This window comes from Perognathus longimembris, chromosome 19 (genome assembly GCF_023159225.1).
Source record: "Perognathus longimembris pacificus isolate PPM17 chromosome 19, ASM2315922v1, whole genome shotgun sequence".
Lineage (NCBI taxonomy): Eukaryota > Metazoa > Chordata > Mammalia > Rodentia > Heteromyidae > Perognathus > Perognathus longimembris.
In genome coordinates this window covers 8284551-8308776 of record NC_063179.1, presented here as the reverse complement: position 1 = coordinate 8308776, position 24226 = coordinate 8284551, and the positions used below count along the sequence as shown (strand labels likewise).

At 40.7% G+C, this 24226-nt stretch overlaps 1 protein-coding gene across 1 annotated transcript in view; it reads right to left on the bottom strand.

The window, feature by feature from the left end:
• Fbxl7 (F-box and leucine rich repeat protein 7) overlaps positions 1-24226 on the bottom strand; it is a 334704-nt gene that overhangs the window by 245788 nt on the left and 64690 nt on the right. The window lies entirely within an intron of this gene.

Sequence of the window (24226 nt, the reverse complement as noted above, 5' to 3'; positions counted from 1 at the left end):
TCAATAAAAAGAAATAAGCAAATCTAAGAAGGAGGCATTGTCTGGGAAGAAAGAGCCTGCTGTTTTCACATAGAGGCATTGTCTTAAAAAACAAATGCTACATTTTAAGAGGTCCTTCAAAAATACAGTTCAGTTTTCTAATACAAGATTTATCTGCTAGGGAGGAATGTCCCATCCAAGGGGACACTTGGCAATAGCTAGTTCAGTTTTTCTTGTCACAGATGGGGCAAGGACACCACTGACATTGGCCGGGGAGTGGCCACGGATGCAGTTCAACAGCTTAGAATGCCAAATATAGTTCGCCTTGAGAAAAGAACGAGCCAGCTCAACTGCCAGTGACACTGAGGTTGGGGAGTCCTGACCTAAATACCATCCCGTGAGGCAGGAATGCGTTTCTACATGTCTGGCTTTTACTAGCATCACTATATAATCATGTATATTGAAAGTGATGAACGTTCTCCAAATGCCACAGGAAAGAACCAAATTCAAAGACCTCCATTTGTGACCCATGTTCTGGAGCCACTCTCCATCTTTGTGTGACAAGAGCTTCTGATTTGCCTTGAACCAATGAAACATGGAAAACATGAGCGGATTTGGCAGATGTGATTGAACTTTTTAAGAAGAAATTGTATGTATACCACATTTTCTTGATCCATTCATCTACTGAGGGGCACCTGGCTTGATTTCATATTTTAGCTATGGCAAATAATGCTGCAACGTGCTTCCATCAGAAAGAATGGCATTGGAAAAAATTTGTTAACAAACTAACCCAGACCCACTCCCAAAAACATAGGCTGCATGGTTTTCCACATTTGTTATAACCAGAATATGTATAGCCTATTCTTAGCGGAGGATCACATATATGAATATATAAATGATATAAATATATATGAATATATAAAATGATATTTTTCGAAATGAACTCGAAGAAATGGAAACAGTATATTGTTTGTGGTTATTGCTTTCTTCTTGTTCTCCTTTGGCTTATTCTCTGTTGCCATTGGTTTTTGGTTTGAATTTCTGTGCCCTTTGTTTTGTATATAAGTTTACCTGATTTGGGGAAAGGAAGGGGGATCACAGAAATGGAGGGACAGAGGGTGAACCAATGCAACAGTGACCCTCACTGGACACTATGTTGGAAACTTCACAGCCTGGAGGGGAAGGAGGTGGGGGGAGGGAAGTGGGAGAAAGAAATGAACATATTACCTTAATTACATGACTATACCTCCTCTGTACATCACTTTTACAATAATTTTTAAGAGAGGTAATTGTAATTAATCCAAAAGGAGATTTCCCTAGGTGGCCATGTCCTAATTAGGCTAGTGCTTAGCTTTGACAAGGGCTAGAGAAGAGATACTCTTGAAGCACAAAGCTCCATGCCCACTATTCATACAGAGACATGAGTCCTGATAACCGCTACTGGGGCTGGGAAGAAGATCAAGGAACTGGAAGAAGGGAAAAGGAAGGGGAAGGGGAGGGGGGAGAGGGAGGGGGAGAAAGGAAGGAGAGAAATAAAAGAGGAGGGAAGAGAATGAGGAGGGGAGGAGGGGCTGGGGATATGGCCTAGTGGCAAGAGTGCTTGCCTCGTATACATGAGGCCCTGGGTTCGATTCCCCAGCTCCACATATACGGGAAATGACCAGAAGTGGCGCTGTGGCTCAGGTGGCAGAGTGCTAGCCTTGAGCAAGAAGCCAGGGACAGTGCTCAGGCCCTGAGTCCAAGCCCCAGGACTGGCCAAAAAAAAAAAAAAAAAGAAGAAGAAGAAAGAAAGGAAGGGGGGAGGAGGGAGAACAGACCTGGCCAATGCTTTACTAGAGCTTTTAGACACCCTGAACAAAAGACCCAGTTAATCCACGCCCAGAATGATGACCCAAAGAACATGTTATAATAAATGTACCTCACATCATGCTGCTCAGCTGTGGTAATTTTATGCGGCAATAAAAAATTAATGCCATCCTGAAGTTACTACAACATAAATTAGTTCTTTCAATCCACACATTTTGATCCAAACTCTTCCATGCAGCTGAGAGATGGTTTGCCAATTGTATCCCCTGCACCCGTGGTTGAATGTTTACATTCCCGAAATTCACATGCTGAAATCCAACCTCTACGGATAGGGTATTGGGAAGGCAATGACTTCATGAGGCTAGATCCCTCAACAATGCAGTTAGGGCCTAGAAGAGCCTCTCAGCCTCTTCAGCCAGGCAAGGAAACAAAAAGCAGATGTATCTGAACCAGGAAGCAGGTCTCAAGCAAACACACTGTTCTGGAACCTGGATCTTGGACCTTGCAACTTCTAGAACCTTGAGGAATAAGTTTCTGTTGCATATAAGTTAATCTATACGTACAAGTTGATTATAGCAGCTTATAAAGACAAAGACAGTACATGAGCTACCAAGTAGGTGTTGTGACTTCAAAGACTAAATTCATACAGAGTAGAAAAGCACGAAGGAGATTTAAAGAGCTTGGGGATTCTGCTAAGGTTGAAAATCATGGAACAACTCACTCTCTTGAGTAATCTGGTCTGAGGAGGGAAGACAAATGGCTGAAGTTTTCTTCTTCTGCTGTCCTAACTCACTGTGACTTTTAGCTCTGGGACAAGTGTGTTATTTACATTGTCTCTGCCCACTCACAAACCCCTTTTCCTTGGCTACCCTGGCCCTTACTGTGTGGTTAGCCAGTGTCTGGGGCCTGAAATGGATCACCATTTATCTTCCATGGTCCATCTTTAGAGCTAGACAGATACAACACACAGGGCTCTGGATTAGACATATGTCATCCTGGTCTCTGATTACAGTTTACCCTTCCTTGGTTTTCACCAGGCTCAGAGTCCACATCTGGCAGGGGAGGTAGGTACACTAACCAATCCCTAATGGTTCACATAGTCAGTGGTTCTATGAGGCCTTTACTTACTCTTCTAAGCTGGGTAATGAAAACACTGTCCCTCTGGAAAAAAAACACAAACATTATTGAGTACCACCAATACACAGACTTAAATTATTTTAATTATATTATTGCTTGGTGATATACAAATGGAACACTACAAATTCATTCCATGTGCTCTATTTCTGATTCCACCAGAAAACCAAAACAAAATAAGAAACCAGGCTCAACGCAGTAAAACCTGTAACATTCAAATTAACAGTACTAATACAACGTGATAGATGATGTTATTTTGCTGAGATTAACTTACTCTCCCAACTTCAATGTCCTACTGGTTGCTAAAGCCGATGTTCTCTTGGTTTGGGCATGCCTGTCCTATACCGGGCTTTGCAGGAACCCAAACTGCCCATCCTTTTCCTCCACTACACTTTGGGGACAGCTCTGTTACAGCCAGGTGACACATCAAGCAAAGTGTCATTTAGTCTCACTGTTTCATTAGCATTTTTAAGTTTACTCTATTCTTCTTCCCTATTAGCCCACAACCATTGATGTACACTACTTTTTTAGAAGACAAGAAACTTGAATACTGAAATTGTACGGCAAGACTCTGTTATAAGTAAAACCACTATATAATTAATACAGTTTATATTTTTAATTGACACATAATGACTGCATACATTTAGCTACTAGTTTAATCTTTGAATTCATGTATGAGTAATCATAGGCCAAGATAACTAAAATAGCTATCACATTAAACATTTGTGTGTATATATGTGTTTGTATTGGAACTATTCATTTTCATATTATCACCAAAGGCCATACATTTAATCCTAGCTACAAGAAGACAGTCCTGGCATATAGTTCTGACAACATCTGGATGCAGTGGTGTATGTATGACAGTACTTGTCATCCCAGGTACTTCAAGGAAGCTAAAATAGAAGGATCAAAGTCTAGGCATATCCTCAGGCAAGAAGTGAGAGTTTATCCCAATATAACCAGTGCACAATACAAATGAGATAGGAAAAAAAAAAAAAGAGATAGGTCGTTGATCAAGTGCCTGTCTAGCAAGCACGAGGTCCAAAAGGTTCAAACTCTTGTACAAAATAAATACATTAGTAAATAGATTATTGTCAAATTAAAAACACAAATAAAACCATAAATTAGTAAACTTCAGGTGAATTTCTCAAACACACCTGAGTACATGAATGTACATTCTTCAGTACGCGATAAATTCCAAAGTAAGACATGGTGGTCTATTATGCATGGATTACAGCTGAGGATGCCATATTACTGATGTTATTCCTTAGCTAACACTAAGTGCATGTACTGGGTTGTGTACACTAATACTAATTAAATATTAGTAAATATTCACTTCACATTGTGCACTTCTGAATCCTATCCCATTACTATCTCCCAAGAAAATTTCTTCGATTTCTTTTTCTTTTTTTCATAATGCTCATCAGTAAGATTGTAACATCAAGCTCTGGTGGTATTTTCTGTGTGCTTTTCTCTGCCTTATGTCCAAATGTAAGAGTTGTCTTTTTGACCCCTCAAACACCATTTTTTTGTCCCCTAGAGGGCAATATTGCCTTCACTGAGACTGTATGACCTTGGATAAGTAAAAACATTTGAAAAATGCCTGAGCACTTAATGCATTTATTAAAAAAAAAGAAGAACAGAGTTTAGAACCTGCAAAAAATTCAACACATAACCTAAAATTATGATAAGGAAAAGGTTGGTTGGGAGAAGTGAGTGAGACTGTTGAGAGCGGTGACACTGATCAAGCTGTACTGTATTTAGAAACGGCTTCAGTGAAGGGTGACTCGTTTGTACAACTATTTCAAGATATTAAAAACATTCAAAAAGAACAAAATAACATAAAGATGAGTAGTGTGGATTTTTGTTGGCTGAGGTAACTATATCCTATAAAGGCACCCAGTACTGAATTAGTAAATACTGAATCACTGCTCTGAAAGCAAATACAGGCTAGATTTCCATAAAGCTCTGGGCACATTTTCTTCAACGATCAATACACCACCTTGTTTATGTTTGTTTCTCTTCAAAGACATCCTACTGAACATGTGAACAGTTTTGATTAATTAAAATTGAATTCAAGGCCAACAGCACAGCACCTGATGTCTAAATGCAGCATCTAATACATGCAAGAGATATCACAGCTTTTTTGCTTTTAGGAATACTAGTCAGAATTTTAGTACCATAATTGGCCCATGCAAAACAGTGGAATCACCAATTAAAAGCACAAGATGATATATATATATATATATGTATATATATATACACATAGTGTGTGCAAGTATATATGCATATGTTTTACATATGTACATATACATATATTTACATATAAACATTATATTGTAAATATTATAATATGCAATATTACATATAATTATAATATACATAATATTTATAAATATATGTATATAGAGATACAGATACACATATGTACACATATACGAATATATGCATATATACACATGTTATATCTGTATACATACACAGACATACATACACATACATAGCAGTAAGTAGATCACACATTAAAAAAAAACACTGTGTAGTGTGAGGGATAAAACAAGAATCTGAGTCATGGGAACACTTGGCCGAAGATGGCAATTTAAGCCTAAATGAGGACAGGTGAATGAACATCTAAGTATTGAACACAAGTAAACATGAGAGCAAGAGAAATCTAATCCATTGAGGTTGCTAAATGTTATCTGTAAAGTGGTTATGCATTTAATTCCAAATCACGCTGTAGAGAATTCTATCCATGGATCAATCATTTTATTCACCTGGGATCCACTATGACCCCTGACAGATTAGCAGAATATATTGATCTTTATTCCAAAAATTTCACCTCTCTTCCTTCATATGTGCATAACCCATAAGTGCCAAAAGTACTGTAACAAGATGACAAGCCACCTTGAGCAAGCAGGGAAGGTTTGAGTATGCAGAATCTGCCAATAAGGAAGACTGATCAGACATAATAAAATGTCTGAAATGTGGTCCTGCAGCTTGGAACCAGTTTCCAAGTAGACTGGAAAGGGAGCACGCAGGATCTGGAATCAAGAAGCCTGTGTTTCAAGCAAGAAAGTTCACTACATGGCATCTCAAAAACAACCAGCAAGAAAGCCAGGGTATATTCACATCTTTTTAATATGAACAAGATTGGAAAAAATCTATTCTATATCTGTTTTACCTACATCAAAGTTCTTTATTTGTCCTATGGCTACTAAAATGTCTATTATGGGCTATTAGGATATCATGATTATGATTTTTTTTATTAAGAAGTTATAAGCTTTATTCAATCTCCTTCCAAGGGCACTAAAGGCCCCATTGAGAACAACTGAACAATTAGGTCAAATACAAATAAACAGCAAAGCAAAGGAAGTATAATCCACTGAGGCTGGTAAATGGTATCTGTGAGTTAGCTCACTATACATGAATAAATTCCAAATCACACTATAGTCAATGGCTCAATCATCTTAGTTGCTGGATGTACTGTCTTAGCCCAGGAAGGTTTGTGGAAGAATGTTCTGGTCTTTTATTCTGATTGAGCATATGCTTTAGACTGTCAGAGTGTGCCATATTTTCTCAATGATTCAAGGTACAACTTTATTAAGGGGGGAAATTTTAATGATATTCATATATAAAAGTGTTTTCCCCCTCTTTTTTAGTCCCTTACTTTGCAAGCACCACTACTTAAAAATAGGTGATGAAGCGTTCCTTTGAGATCTATAATTAAAGTATATTAAAGGGTATTGTAGAGAAGAAAAATTAATACATAACCAAAGTGAATCCAGAGAGTGCTCTGAAGAGGCCCAGAAATTTCTGGCTAAATTGATTCATGAATTCCAGACTGCATCATAGGGATTAGAGTTGCAGACTTCTAACGTGAAACCCACAAGCAAGTATGTACATCGAGGTGGTGATCTCACCCCCATACTTCCTGTTCTCTCAGATACCATGTTCTCAAGCTGCTGCTGCTGGTGGACCCAGAGAACCTGATTTAGTCTTAAACATCCACATTAAACACACACACACACACACACACACACACACACACACACACTCACGAAATGAAAGAGATTGTTCTCCACATCACAGAATTAGATCAAGGGAGCCCTGGGTGAATTGACTTCACTGTCATTTTCCCAATTGTTATCCAAAGAGACTTTACTCCTTTTGATCCAAAGTTTAAATATCTGTACATACAGAGTAATAATCGTTATCTCAAAGAAACACTCAGTTGAATCCCTGGCCAGGGGCATATGTTTACGGAACAAAACTAAACACATACTGTAAATATATATTGGATCTTTCAGTCCAAAGGGGAGCAATTGAACAGATGGTTTTTGCAGCCTGAGCAGCCTTGACGAGGAACACAAAACCTATAATGATTGCATTAATGCATATTATGTAAAAAACAACAACTATGTAACTTGAGAGTAGGGATGGGAAGCGGAGAAGTAGGGAAGAATGAAGGAAGGCTTTACATTGATCAGGATGCAATGCACTCGCAACCAGACTTATGGATTTGTAACTTCTTTGTAATAATAAAGATGGTTTTTCTTTCTCTTTTTTTTTTCACCCCTTCTGTTGTTTTCTTTTTGCTGCAGAAATCAGAAGCAAAGGCTGAGAAGGAACAGGGAATGGAAGGAAATGAAGTAGCGGGGAACCATTCAAACCATGATTTTTCTCTTGCTGACTACCTGGGAGGTGGGATCTGAGGATCGTAGTTTGATATCAGCCCAAACAGAGAAGTCCATGAGACTCATATCACCAAGTAAACTACCAACAAAAATAGCCATCAGTGGAGCTGTGGCTCAATTGGCAGAACACTACCCTTGCACACCAAAGCCCAGGGACAGTGCTCAGGCTCTGATTTTAAGCCCCAGAACTGATGCATGTGCACGAGTATGAATACACACACACACACACACTTATCAATACAGACAGCTGTAAGCAGCTGATGAAAGCCTGGAAGTGTAGATGGCTATTTCATGCACCAAATGATTTTATCTCCACTCTTGAGTCCTGAAAAAAAGATTTCTATTCATTTAAGTCATATCAATTTTCAGGGTAAAAGATATTCAAAGGAATAAAATAAAAATCATTTTAGCTGATGAACAAGCATTCTGAATCCTGGCATCAATCTCCCTCAATGGAAAGAGGTTTACTTAGGCCAAAGGAGTTGGGGGAAGGAGGAAGGGAAGGAGCAGGAGGAGGAGGAAGGGAAGGAGCAGAAGGAGGAAGGGGAGAAGGAGGGGGAAGAAGGAGAAGGACATGAAGAAGGAGGAAAAACACCTCTCAATCAAAGTCAGTCTTTTCTGTACTACTCTGAGTGACGACAGATTCTAAGATAAAGAAGAAAAGACTTGACGTTCAAGCATGCCATCCTAGATGGTGTGAAGCTAGAATTGGATGGCTTGGATTAGAACGTCTGCTTGACCTTAAGGATGTTCTTTACTTTCCCATGGTCTCAGTTTCTTCATATGTAAAGTGGGTCAATGGTAAAGATAACTTCATAAAATGAAAGGGGAAAATCAGGTGAATAAGTAAATTGTGTGTCAGGGTGCATACATATAAAATAAATAATAACTGTGAACTCTTATTGACCTTCTCACTTGCTAAGCAGGTGCTGTACACTGGGACCACACCTCCAGCCCTTTTTGGTTTACTTCTTTTCTGGAATAAGACCTTGAATTTATGCTCAGGCCTTCCTGGATTGCAATCCTCCTGCTTTGCTGCGTAGCTGAGATGACACTGCCATATTCAGCTTATTACTGGCTAGTATGGGGTCTCAACTTTGTTATGTCCTGGGGTTGGCCTCAAGCAATGATCTCCAGATTTCTGCCTCCAAAGAATCTAGGTTTAGAGACATTAGCCATTCTAGTCCTGATAATATTCTTTTTTCTTTTTTTTCTTTTTTTTTTTTTTTTTGGCCAGTCCTGGGGCTTGGACTCAGGGCCTGAGCACTGTCCCTGGCTTCTTCCCGCTCAAGGCTAGCACTCTGCCACTTGAGCCACAGCGCCGCTTCTGGCCGTTTTCTGTATATGTGGTGCTGGGGAATCGAACCTAGGGCCTCGTGTATCCGAGGCAGGCACTCTTGCTACTAGGCTATATCCCCAGCCCCTGATAATATTCTTAATCAATAATTGAATTGAATCCAACAAATCCAGGCCAAGTATACTGTGTGCTATGTATATGCACAAGAAAAAAAAAAACTAGGCCCAATCGGTATCTGTTTGAAAGGGTGAACCACAGACACATTAATAAATTTAGATTTACCTGTAATATGATAAAGTTTCTAGTTGAGATCATTAAATGATAAAGTGGTAGGGGCTATTTTTCCTTTAATTTTATTACTTAAAGGAACTTGAGGTCAGCTGGTTAGTTTTCAAATACTGTTCAATTCAAGGAACTTCCTCATTATTTAACGGTTTGCTCTTTGTATGATGGTGAGTTTTGCACCTGCTCCATTCATTGCTGTGTCTCCAAAAGGGACATGTGCCTGGTGAATGTATGGGGAGTCAGTATTGATGTATGAAACGAGTGTAATTGACTGTTAAAATCAACTGGACATTTATCCCTAATGAAATAGACCTGGTGCCTTAGTGTTTCCTGGGAATCACTATTCCCGCCTACAAAACAATCCAAATGATCAGCGCATGCAAAGCACAGCTTCCTGAGCTCACCTACATTCCCAGTAGTGGCAATTTGTACAACAGGTCACTGCTCTCAGTTTGTTTCCTTGGGCCTTCATAATACATTGGCAATAACTGGATGGGTAAAATAGCAAAAAAAAATCTATATGAAATCAAGAACGATAGTATCAATGTGAAATCAGTAACTGCACCATGCTTCCACAGAACCATGCTCCCTTCAGTATCTGGAGGAATCTGTCCCTGTCTCTCTCCCAGACTCCCATTGGTTGCCAGCACTCGGTGGTGATTCGTTGCTTTGGGGAGCATAATTCCAGTCTCTGTCTCAGTCCCCATCTCATGGCTGTCTGCTGTAGTCCCTCAGTTGGGCTCCAGTGTCTCTTCTTTAAAGGGAACCAGTCATGTTGGATTAGGGACCCTCTTTCTCAGTCTGCCTCATCTGAGCTAACTACATTTGCAACAAACTTATTTCCAAATAAGGTCATATTCTGATATTCCAGGAAGGCTACAAATTGAGGAAGAGAAAGAAGGCAGCTCAAGCCAGTAGGTACTTCAACACTATTTTCTGCAGAATTAAATAGAAAGCAGAAAATTCCATCATCTCTTGTATGATCCCTTGCTCAAGTTTCACTGTAGGGCAGCCTTGTTATGGGAAGAAATGCAAGATTAGCAAGTAGGAGTTCATATATCATGGAATGCATGAAGGCTGAGATTCTGAGGGGAAAAAAGCCAGGCACTTTTAGCATACCACCATAGATGGTTTCATGTTGAAACGGGCAGGTAACATTTCACCAAAGGACCCAGGACAGAGCCCGCCGTCCTCTCCTCCCCCATAAACATACACCTACTAGCCTTTAAGCAATTCATCAGGAGTTAACACAGATACCAGCTGACACAAGGACAGATGTTGCTGCTACTACTGCTGCTGACAGATGGTGCTTCAGAGCTGGGTTTCTGAACGGAATAATGAGAGGATCAGAGAAGTGGACAGGCTAAAGGCCACACACATTAACATGGGACTCTTGATTGTAACAAAGGTCAATTTCAAGTAAGTGCTAAGTACAAAACAACAGATTTGCACAGCAATGAATCTCTCTTTGCTGAGCCTCCAAGTTCTGAAGGGCTACTGAGGCGCACAGATCACGAGAAGACCGTGTCTTGCTTCATCTATATATGCATGAATAAAGCACTGCTCTTCCTGAAGCTCATTCAGTGTTGTTCATCACGACGACGGGGAATATCTTCAGTCCTAGCATTCACAGCCTCTGGTGTCCACAGCCCATAACTGCCTCTTCTGATTCACTTGTTCATTCATTCAGTATCCCACAACACACACAATCCCATGACCCATGCTGGTGATGGAGGATTGTCGTGGAGGGATCTGAAGCTAGGGAAAGAATACAGCAAACCACTACCCCTTGCATCCCGACTGAGGTGAAGGAGCAAGCAAGTGGCATTTCCTGAGCCTGCAGCTTGCTGGGGCTCAGTTCTGACTCCAGCCAGCCTATCCCAGACAGTGTGCTTTCTGTCACTCACTGCTTCCGGGCTGGTATACACGTGTACATGGTTCACCATTTATATCCACGAAAATCCTAAATAATAAACTCTTTCATAGGTTTTGATTCTCCTTATTTACTGCCTTTCAAGCCCAGCAGTACACTTACCAACAGTGAAAGGGGAATAAAAACAGTTACACATTTAAGATCCTAATCTTATCTAATGCAAAACAATCTTACGATCTCATTCTGCTTCCCACCCCACATTGTCCATTTATGAAAGAATTAAAGGCCCCCAAAAAATCGATTGTCAAAAATTCTATGGAAGGAAATGAACAAAAGATTCATAAAGCCCTGTTTAGTCATGAGGACTATAAAGGAGAAGTTTCCCTACCTCACAGATTTAGGAACAAAATCCAGCTGAGCAAGTGCTTAAATCTCAATTTAACTAGACTCTGCAGCACAGCTCTACCACTTCGCCCTGGCTAATGGGCAGCCCAAGACTCCCTGTGCACATACTTGGACGGGAGGAGGCCACTCGGAGACTCCTCTCAGCTTTCCACCCCCACATTCTTTCCTAGAGCCCCACTTAGAAGCTAGCCCCCCGCAACGTAACTATAAACCAGTTCACTGCTGCAAAACGATATCCAAGAAGACTTGAAAGGTATGAGGGAAAATGGAAAGGATACAGGTAGTCTTCTCCCTTATGAACTGAAATTGTGTGTGTGCATGTGTATAAAGATATATATATGTACATATATATGTACATCTGCACATGTATATATGCATATGTGTATCCATACATTGTGTGTATATATACATATACGTATGTGTGTACGCATGCATATACATATATGTAAGACACCAACAGATAGCTGGGCCGTGTCGCTGCTGTCTTCTCTTAGAATATGACTTTTGAACTTGCCCATCTCATGAGATCATTCTGTGAGTAAATGAATGTGCTGCGTGTCTTCCCTGCCCCTTCAAAGCCTTCTCATCCCAGTCCTGTATCTTTCCCCTTCCTTGGGGTGGGAGTACTCTTCCTCAGGTTGGGCCCACGGGGGAAGCTGTGCCTCTGGTCTGCCGGAGCAGAGGTCACTTCTGCCAACAGAGAGGACGAAAGGAGGCAGCAGCAAACTCCCAAGGACCCAAGTCCTTCCACTGTGGTGTCTGAAAGGGAGGAGGGGGAAGCACGGGCCAAGTACCACGAGCGCCCCCCACCTCCAAATCCATGCCACCCCCCCCCCAACTTCCTGTAGCTGCCACACGGCCCAGTGAGGCTGGTCTTCTCACCTCGGGTTCCGGCAAGGAGCTTGGCCAGTGCCAATGCCATCCAAAAGTGACTCATAGGGAAAGAGGTGTTCCCTCCTCCTCTCCCTGCCCCCCCACCGCCATGTCAATGGCATTTTCACAGGCCTGGGGCAGGCATCACAAGGCAAGTCCACCCTCCTGTTTCTCCCTCCATGTACTCCTTGTCCTCCTCCCAGCTTCCACCAAGGACAAACCCTCACCAGATGCTGACAAGGCCACCTTCCTGGACTTCTCAAACTCTACATTTGTAAGCAAAAATCAACTCCTTTTCTTTGTCAATTCCCTAGCCTGTGGTATTCTGGTATAGCAAGAGAAAATAGATTAAGACCAAAGGAAAGTCTTCTTTTCCATGAAGATGTCACATATGGCAAAATGGACAGAAGGAGGTCAGCAAAGAATCTCAGTGAGATGTCAGCAGCTCGTATCAGACTGACGCACCCCTACTGTAGGACTCTCAGTTATGTGACCTAATAGAAGACAAAAGTAGAGTCTGTCTCTTGCTGAAACTTTGTTAAATTTACTTTTAAATTACTTTGTTATTATTGGGGCTTGAACACAGAGCCTCTCGCTTTCATTTGGCTTCTTCACTCAAGGCTAATACTCTACCACTTGAGCCACATCTCTACTTTCAAACTGTATACATTTTATAAATCACCAAAATTATATCTTGAATTTAAGAAAGGAGAAAAAAAATCCTTCATGCTAAAGTTGTTTTTCTTTTTCCATGTGAAAAGAGTCTTGGTAACTTTTGAGACAATCAGAGGCTGAGAAAGTACAAAGTAATAATCCTAACAGTGATACATTAGAATGTTTTAAATAAGCACAACCAAGTTAAAAATAAAAAGCAGTGTACTTAGCCACGTGAGAAATCCAAGAACGCTTTCATGTCCTGAAAAAATGGTTTCATTTGCCCTGGGCAATGAAGAGATAACTTGGTAGATCTTTCTTAACAACAACAACAACAAAAAAGAACACTTAATTCAGCTTCCACGTACAAGCTATATTGTCTTTTTCAAAACCTTATGCATTAAAAAAGCACTCTCCCTAAATTTTACATGTACACCCTTTTTATCATATAAATTGTGGTCATAACCTAAGTTAAGTTTTTCAGGGGCCGATGAAGGGAAAGATCTGGCTTCTATAAAAGGAGATACATTAAGCAAAATAAATCTTGCCTGAAACTAGAATAGTTTTTGAGTATAGCAATTAGAAGTTAATCTCTTTTCTCTTTTGAAAGTATAATAGTTTCTGCCTTTTGAGCCAGAATAGATCAAATACTCCAAGGACAGCTGTTGTATCTTTTCTGTGATGTACTTATTCTTGGTTAATAATCATAAAATTCCCAAGAATCCTTTTCCCACACACTTCCAGAACAAAGGCATCACTTCATCCATAAAGGCGTCAGAAACTTTTGGACCACAATGCAATCTAGCCTCCAGAGCAAATAGCAACCTGGGGTTGAGCCCGCAATGCGAACATTAAAGTTTCTCTAGTCTAGTCCTTCTTCATTCACCTCATAAAACTTGTTATCCTCATCCCCAAAAGGCAATTTGCATTTGATAAACTCAGGCTGTTGAATTCAGGTAAAAATTCTAGAGGATGAGTATGTTCATAAAGACTTTGTTAGAATATAATTTATAGTCCTTTAACTTGTTTAGATAAAAAGTTAGAATTTGGGGCAGTTGAGATGCTATTTTTTCTCAACATGATACTATCTAGGGTGATGCTTTCAAATATATGGTTTGGGACAGACAGAATAATCTTACTGGCCTAAGATTTATATTTATCTTACAAAACCTGAGATGGAATCAAGTATTTTGGCCTTTTTTACCTCCTGCCCTTCTCACCCCTTCTAACACGAAAGATAGTGTTGTAATTTTTCTCTTTTCTACTTTCCATACAATACCAATGAGATACCAATGAGATAAAGGGTTTCTCCCCACTAACCAGCAAGCAAGCAAGCAAGCAATTAAGCAATTCTATAGCAGATTCTACACTGTTTCCATTCCATTCTAACACTCTCTATTTGAAGGTAGTGTCTGATGACAGAGATTGAGGTCTAGGTTCAAGCCACCATACCTCCTGAGTAACTGGCTACAAACTAAGTTTCCATGATTAACTTCTTCAAGTTGGTAAATTTGGTTGGATGATACATAGAACTCAAGAGAACACTCACTTTTGTGGTTTTGTTAGGAAGGATGGCCCATTGGCCTAGCACTGGTAGCTCACGCCTGTAATCCTAACTACTCAGGAGGCTGAGGACTGAGGATCTCAGTTTGAACCCAGCCCAAGTAGGAAAGTCAGAGAGACTCTTATCTCCAATTAACCACCAAAAGAACGGAAGTGGCTCTGTGGCTCAAAGTGATAGAGTGCTAACCTTGAGCAAAAGAGCTCAGGGACAGCACCCAGGCCGGGAGTTCAAGCCCCACAACAAAAAAAATTAAGTAAAGGATGACCCAAATAGATGAAGCGATTTGTAGGGTTAGGTTTTATAGGAAGGGGTTTTCAGCCACCTTCAGAAACTTTCTTTGCTTACCCACACAGACATTTTTCAAATTCTGTACTTTGGGGTTTTTATGGAGGCAGGCAAGACTGATGGCATCCTTGGCCATTCATAATCAACTCAACCTTCTGCCCTTCTCTCTGCAAGCTGAGGAATGCCACTGAAGATTCAAATCTTCCAACCTCTTGGTGGATTCCCCAGGGAGCAGGTTCCAATCAATGGCTGTGGATCGCTCTCACATGAATGACATTGTTATAATCTGGAGATTCCAGAGTTTCGGGAGCTGCCACAATACTAAATATTCACATCCAACACACAGCCCCGCTGTGCATCAAGGCACATCGTCACATCAGCTCATCAGTCGAGGTTAAAATCATACGACCAGTTTCCAGGTGGGTTTTGGCTTAATCCTAAATTATCTCCTATGATCTAAGAAACATTGTTGGGTTTTGGTGAAAAGTAGGACAGAGAGGTGGAGAGAGGAGATGTCACCTGTCCCTTTCTCTTACTCTCTCTGCTTCCTGGCCACATGAGGAAGCAGCCTCTGTCACACATTCCTGCTGTCTTCATGCACTACCCCTCCTCAGACCCAAAGCAATGACCCCACCAACCAGGGACTGAAATCCCGGCCGGAAGCAGTGAACCCAAGTAAACCCTTCCGCCTTTCAATTGCCAGTCAGTGAGACACTCAGCAGACAGAAACACTGATGGGGGGAACAACAGGCAGACCCAGAGCGAATTCACACACAAATAGCAAGGTGCAAAGATAACACTAATGAGTGAAGAGGAGAAGAATCTTAGGGGCTCTGGGACAATGAGGTATCTAGGAAAACTATGTCATATTGTTTTTAAACAGAGCGTGAAACTCAAATGAAAAACAAAAAGACACTCAAACTAAAAAACATAACAGATGTAACTTGTATCAAATATTTGGGCAGTAGATGTCTATTAACATAAAACTGAAAGGGAAAATTCAAAGAGAACTAGAGGATCTGCTCCATTTTAAAGTTTTAAGCTTTATGTATTGGGGAAAATAGAGGCAAGTAAAATTGAAGTCAAATATCCAATGGGGGTGAAATAAAGCAATAAGGGACAAATGTCCTTATTGGCTAAAGAACTCACAGAACTCGATCAAAGCAGAGTGTAGGGGCTGGAGGTGGCTCCGTTGGTAGATCACTACCCAATGAGTGAAAGCATCAAGTATGAGTTTGAGTCCTGGTCTTGGACCAAAAACAGAAAGATAGAATGGAAAAAAGAAAGAAAGAAAAAGCTGAGTCTAACATATAAGTGCGGAAACGATAACAATAGGAAAATCACCAAAGAAGAACACAAATGATATAATTAGAAATACTGAATGCATTTTAAAGTGGATCCTAGAGACGGTAGATTGCAAATGGACACTGCTACCAAAGCCCCGATCTTTCTTAGGGTTTCCCCTACCACTTTCATCCCTGCCTGGAAATCACTTGGCATCTGAGAGGATCCAGGCCTCTTCCTCCTTCATCTTCCACTCTTCCCCATCCCTACAGTCTCCCACACCTGTGCAGCATAGCACAAGTCAGACAAGTGGCTTTATCAGCTTCTTCCTTATGCCAGTGCAGCCCTCTGGCGGCACAGGACGGAAGAAAGACGAGGCCAGCACAAGAGATACCCTAGCCATGAACCTGACTTCTTGGGTGGGGCCCCTAAAGTTAAGACAGGCCCTCCATATGAATAGGCTCACTAAATGGCTTTGTTCACTGTGAGATTGTGGATAATTACCAAGCTTGTCTGTATATTTTGAAAAAATGCAGCTCAGAGGAGGTAGTCTAACAATAGAAATATGTAAGCACACAAAGCTTTTTTTGTTTTAGTGTAAGGGAAAGCCAAATAAAAATGGAAAGGGTTAGAAGAGTTGTTCCTGTGACAGACTGCTACCTAGCAAGTGTGAGGACCTGAGTTCGTACCCTCAGTAACACCAAAAAGAGGAATTTAATGAAGAAAATAAGAATAACTACATCTTTATAGTTACTTGTCTATTGAATACAAGATGACTGCACACACACACATTTTAGTCACTAAAACACCAATTCTACCACGACTTTTTCCATTCCTAGTACCAGACTATACTTTAAAAATTGATCTTTTCTTTGTTATTTCAAAAGCAAACCTCAGTCCAGTTTAGGCATGCAAATATGTTCAGGTTTAGCAGATTAAGTGTTATAGATAAGTGCCCTTATTCTTATAGACCAGCCTACCTCACCTTAATCTCGACTCCATGCCTAAATACACAAACCACCTCCCAGCCCCAAGTCTCCATGCTTTTCTGCTGACATGCTGAGAAATCCAAGACCAGATAACTCTTCCTCAGAAGTGCTGCACTCCTGCTATTTCCTCAATCCCTCCCAGCCACCCTATCGCATAGGATGCTTGTTACCATCTTTATCATCCTCAGAGAAACTGAGGCACAGATTGTGAAATCTCCCCAAAGCTTATGAGTGAAAGCATCAGGCATTTGAACTCTAGGCCACCCGCATCCTCCTCCTAGATCCTGCAAGGGAAGGAACACTTACGACTGAATCCTTTGTTACTTCCCTATGCCTGACTGCAGGAAGGTACTTAACTCTCCAGCTCCGTATCGCTACTCCCAGTCCCATTGCAGTTTATTTTCTGTAAATTAGCACATGTGATGCGCTCTATTCCATATATAACTGTAATAAATTGTAAACATAGTCCATAATATGTGTAACAAATTGTACATATCAATGCTGTTCCATGAGTGTGGATTAGTCTGGTCATACAGTGCTTCAATATTAAATTTCCACATCATTTTAACCAAAACAATTGATCCTCAGTGGACATTCCGATGAATAAATTTAAATCATTCTCTATCCAGAAGGTTCTTTCCTCCAGTCTGAACACACTTCTCCCAATTCACCCCATGTAGCACTACCTCCTGCCCTTGTTCTAACTTTGGCTGGCTGAGAATGACATCGCTTCCAAAGAGGACTCCAATACACTTTCAGATCCTCCAGGACAACCTCCCCTGGGTCTCGAGACCTTCTCTCAGTTGGAATGCTAGTACCATTTACAGTCATTTGGCACTTACCAAAGTAATAATCACAACTGACATTTATAGACCTCTGGAGAATATACCAATTTGTTTTTTATGTATGTTTTCTCACTGCCTTGCATTCCTATCTCCTTACATGCCCTGGGATCATAGGCTTGCACACATGGTAGGTGGCAAAAAACCAACACTACAGAGGCCCTGGGAACAGCTTATTGTGTGATGATGACAATTCTCTAGGAATTAGGAGATGAAATTGAAAAGGGCTTGGTGAACTCAGTTTTGTACACTGGTTCATTTCAGAAATGTAAAGATTAACCAAACTTCCTCATCACCAAATACAGATACACTTGAGAGCCTAGAAAGCAAATAATTCACAATGAGATAGACACAAAGAATGAAGCGAACATCAGTATCTCCGCTGAAATCAAGAACAAAGGAAGAGCGTCAATTCTGGCCTCCTGGTCCGCAGCGATTAGAATGAAGGGCCACTCTATTGGAAAGCTCAGTGTTCTGCAATTCTACCACTGTGAATACCTGAATTTCAAGGCATTTCCCCAACCCACCTTTGATTCTCTGTTTTAGAGCCACCACCTCTATAGCATCTACTTGTTTAGGTTTCTGGGACTCATCTTCAGCTCCATCTTCCAAGGCAGAACCTACCGATCCACTGGACCATCCCAGTATGAGCTGGGAAAGGCAATCCATGCTCCTGGTCCTACCCTGCATCACCTGCAGGAGAAATGTGGACTGCACAGAGTGGCTAACGGGTGTTCACATCCTTCATGCACAACATGCCTCCCTCACTACCAAGTAAGGAACAGAAACACCCTTTCAAAGAGTAGTTAAGTTTATTGTCCTGGACCGCCCAAGATCAGGACAGATACACTTTTAACCTTTCAACTGTTTACTTTCCAAATACCTTACCAAATTCCTGACCTTCTTGCCCTACCATATGTCCTCCATCTGATGCTATGAAAAGCCTGCACAACCAAGACATTAAACCTCTGTTTGGCCTTCTCAGTCTCATTCCAAAGGAAAATATTTTACTTTCCTTGCATGATGTAGAGGTAGAAGCAAATGCTTTGGGAATCTGCTAATTAGAATCAGTCAAATCAACTCCAGGTTTATCAGTGTATAAATGTTAACTGTCAGATGTTGAGGGAGAATCAATTAGACAAAGTAATTGAACACAAACAAAGAAATAAGAGAAATTAATTTTTGGTATTATGTTCATCCAAAAGAAATTGCCATTTTTGTAGGTAAAAGGAGTCCAGATCAACAGTGCCACATAGTTCAAGCTAATTATAAGCATTTCTTTGGAGTTGCACTCTATAATGATTGCTCAATATGAAAATAACTAAACTTTATTGAATGGAGTCATAAACTCTTGTTGAGGGTATGTAGTGTAATAGTGAACTACCAGTGAAAATATGTAGAGAATTAACATGCTTTCAACATAAAGAGAACAAATTCACCACCTTCCATGGAAAAAGGATAAGAAATATTTGTCATGCTAATTAAACAAGTCAATAATAACAATAAAGCTTGCATGTTTCATACCCATCTCTTACATTATTTTACTTCTTACAAAACTCTTGGGAAAATCAGTTGGCTAATTTCAAACTTAAATCTTTGCACTTGAATACTTACTAAGAATTCCACACTGAGTAGAGAAAGACGAATAAAAAATACTGAAGCCTTTCAAAAAAGAGGCAAGGAATAGAAAACTCTGGAGGAAGTGAGAGAGGAAGAGACACACAGGAAATGGAACACCAAGCTAACCCCAGCTATTCCAATGCAGTCGCTCTTCTTCCCCTGCCTCTTTTTCCTCTTCCTCCTCATCATTTCTCCCCCTGTGGCTCAGGGGTTAGAACTCAAGGCCCTTGAACTTCTTTGTAGGTATTACACTGCTTGAGCCAACCCTGTTTGTTTCATTATTTTTTAAATACATCTCGTTTTCCCTTCAGCCAGCCTGGACCAACAGCCTCCTGTTTATGATTCCAATAGTAATTTTTCATTTTAAAGACGCTCTCTCAAAGTTGGAATGCTTGCTAAGGGCTGTTACTCAACTAGGTGAATGGAATTGTGGCCTCTCCTTAAATAAGTCCAACATCCAACTAAATGTATCATCATGTAGGGGCACACGGCTGTCTTGTTTGAATATGCAGATTTTATCCTAGAATCTGTCTTTCATCGGTCCTCTTTTTTATTTTTTCATTTTCAAATGTAAACAAAATTTTACCCTATGCTAAAATATGAAGTAAGCCCAGTATCCACAGTAAACGCCTCTAAATAATAAAATAACCTCTCACTAATAAAGCTGCTTTTTGCTATGTGTGGCTAAGCTGAGCTAAATGCCAAGAGTACATTTCAGCGTTTAATCTATGTAGAAAATATTAAAGAAAGGGTTTGGGCTAGATGTGTAAACAAATGTCTTCCTCCTCCTGATGTTGGAGGTTTGCAATCCGATTCTACATCCAAGGGCAAAGAATCCAGCACCGCCGTGCAGCTCCCGGGAAAACCTGCATTCTAAATAGGAATCCTGAACTTAAACAGCCAAATAGTATCCATTTTAGATATTCCAAACACAAGAAGAAAGAATATTGGTGATGGTGTCAGGCGGTATACTCGCCATCTAATTCCAAAACTTGTCTTAATTATTAAATGGAAGACTACCAAGTTTGGGTGCGGAGAAGATGAAAACAGAGCAGAAGATAGGCAAATAAAAGTCCTAAATTCTAATTCTAGAATTTTCTAGAATAGATTTAAGCTCTTGGGGTCTCAATGCCTTCATAGTATGGGCATAATAGGTACTCAGTGTACATTCATGTGTGGAGACTGGAGGTTTGAACTCAGGGTCTCATTCTTGCTAGGCACTACCACTTGAACTACAGCTCTAAAACGTCTCCCTTTTGCTCTGGGGATTTGCTGTGTTTTTTTTTTGTTTTGTTTTGTTTTTTTGGCCAGTCGTGGGCCTTGGACTCAGGGCCTGAGCACTGTCCCTGGCTTCTTCCAACTCAAGGCTAGCACTCTGCCACTTGAGCCACAGCGCCGCTTCTGGCCGTTTTCTGTATATGTGGTGCTGGGGAATCGAACCTAGGGCCTCGTGTATCCGAGGCAGGCACTCTTGCCACTAGGCTATATCCCCAGCCCTGTTTTTTTGGTGGGAATGGTGGTGGTATTGTATGTTTGGAGGGTTTTTTTAAATTTTGCTTTGGTATTCTTGCTTGGGACTATTAATCCTCCTACTTATACCTGACACATAGCTGGAATTATAACAATAATCTCATCAAGTATGTCAAACTTTTCTGTTATTTTATTGTAGAATGATACGTTGCTAACTTTTTATCTGGCTTGGCACCTAGATCCTCCAGTCTTCCCCTGCTGAGTATCCAGGATTACAGGTGTGAGCCACCCTGTCCAGCCATTTCTCCGCCTTTCTAAGATGCCAAGAGGAGGCTAAATATTCCTCACCAACGTCAAGGCTCATTCACATCAGAACTTCTGGGGCTGTTGTCACTAAGCCGCTGTCCCTCCCTACCAAGTGAGAGAAAAAAATTAGTAGTAGAGAGTCGACCTTCCATCTACCTAGATCCTCTACCTTGCCTAATCTTTCTCCTTAGCCCTTAACATGAAAATTATCTACAGTGAAGTTTCTGTATTAACACTTACTATCCTGACCTGTAAAAACGTCCAAACTTAACAAAGACCAATCCCAATCTCTTACTATATGCAGGCTAAGATGGTGTGAAATACATTCAGGTTCAGGGAGATGCTAAGCCCCAAGACAATAAAATGGGAGTTTCTGAAACACTAAAGAAATGAAAAGGCAAACTAGAATTCTTCTTTGTAGAGAATTATTCCATTATGCTACCTAGATTGAATAGCCTTAAGAGATGCATAATAAAATGATAAAGCAAGGAATGATTAAGATAATCATAAGCAAATCCCCAGACTTCACAATGTAACTCTTAATTTAATGATATGGCTGTTGCCTTAGCAACTGGTATTAAAACCAGAAACCTCTAACAGAGGCATGGCTACTATTCTCAAGATATTTCGATGCTAGGTGAGGCCAATGAGTGAAGGTAAAAATACTCCAGAGCTTATAGCAGATCCAGGCAGCTCAGACTTGGCTGCTTCCAGCAAATTATCTTGGAAAGTTAGATAATGGTCAGTGTATACTTCAAAAACAAGGAAAGATCCAGAAGCAAAAGGGAACTCTAAGCCTTCAGAAAGCACAAGAACCTCACTGGAGCTAGAAAAGACAGAAGGAAGGGGAGAAAGTGGGAGGGGCCCATGAAACTATAAGTCTTACAGGCCATTCTAGGGAACTTGGACTTGATCCAAAGCTGGGAGGAGACTTTCAGAGCTTTCAGAAGCAGGCTGGTTAAGGTTATTCCAAGGGTTGGTTGTTTTTTTTTTTTTTTTTTGAAGCTATTGGAAAAGGATTTGCTTTCCTGATTTCAGCCTCACTCTTTGTACTGTTAGCATACAGGTAAGCCATTGATTTTTTGAGAATTAGTTTTATATCCTGCTATGTTGCCAAAGTTTTGGATCGGCGCAAGAACTTGGGAATCGAGTCTATAGGGTTCTTTAAATACAGGATCATGTCATCTGAGAGAAAGAGAGAGTTTACCTTCATCTTCCCCTTATTGTGTCCCCTTTATATTTGCATCTTGACTCATTGCTCTGGCTAGGAATTCTAGTACTACATTCAAGAGGAGTGGGGAGAGTGGACATCCTTGTCTTGCTCCTGTCTTTAAAGGAAATGGCTTTAACTTTTCACCATTAAGTATAGTGCTAGCTGTAGGTTTGTCATACACAGCCTTTATTATATTCAGGAATGTTCCATGGATTCCTAGTTTCTCCAGAGCTTTCAGCATAAAGGGGTGTTGGATCCTGTCAAATGCTTTGTCTGCATCTATGGAGATATTCATGTGGTTCTTGTCCTTATTCCCATTGATGTGATGGATTACATTAATTGACTTACATATGTTAAACCAAGTTTGCATCCCTGAAATCAATAGCTATGTACATATGATCACATAAGATGACACTAAGAGAAATGATCTCCAAAGTATGGAAGCAAGTGGTTTATCATTGAGGTTGTTATTTTCAACATACTATGGAAAACCATTTCTTTTTCCCTCTGTTCATCTTCCCTATGATTTAGCCCCTGTTGTCACTGTATTTGATTCTGATGCCCTGGGTATTTTATAAATGTCTGTCTGAATTAGGAAAGGGGAGGGAAGGGGAACATTAAAACAGTGAGACAAACAGTAAAAGGCAAACCAATGCAATAGCAATAGTTACAAGACAATATGTGGTAAAGTAACGGTACAATTGGGGGGGGAGGGAAGGAGGAAGAGGGAAGGTGAGAGAAAAATGAGGGAGGGGGTATCAAGTTGGACAAGAAATGTACTCACTACCTAATATATGTAATTGCAACCCCTCTGTACTTCACCTTGGCAATAAAATAAATATTTTTTTTAAAAAAGAAACAAGCTGGCATATCAAATTGTAGAAAGCAAAGGGAGGGGATGGGAGAAAGGACAAGCAGAGACCACAAGATGAAACAGAAAATGAGTACTGAGGAAAGCAAGGGTAAACGGAGAGAAACAGATTTAAGAGACAAAGCCAGTAGACACACCAGAAATTTGTAACTGCACCCGTGAGGCAGGCAGAGCAGTCCCCAGATGGCACCTAGGACAATTTCCACAAGCCGTCGGAGATTTTATAAGAGGTTTTATAGGGCGTTTTACTGCCTAGCCTGGTGTGTACGAGCAGTTTAACAGGCGTTCCTCCGGGTCTCTCCTGCACACAGAGGCAGCCAGGGGGCAGCTTCCAGTCCCCTCTTATTCTTTCTTCTCATGCCATCCTCAAACTCGTGTTCCTTTTTCTTTACTGTACAGATGTGGCCCAGAACATAGTCCTCTCTTCTCTCCCACTTGTCTCTCCCAACTTCCTATCATTTTCCTTCTCTAGATCAAAAGTCATGATACCTTAAGAAAGATGAAAAAGACGGATCGTTTGTCTCCGAAGACATGGTAGGGACATAGGTTTTCTAAAGCACAGAGGATCACATCTGAGCCAAGAATTCCCAGGAAGAGCCATCATTAACTGTAGAGCAGATGGAGAAGCCACTGAAACATGTGGACACATAGGGTCTGCAGCTGCTGTCTGCATCTCATTTACGCATCATCGCCTTCGATGAAGACACTGGGACCATGGCTGGCTGGGACTGTGGCTGGTTTAGAAAGCCAACCAGAGCCTAGAGAACAAAAACAGCCACTTG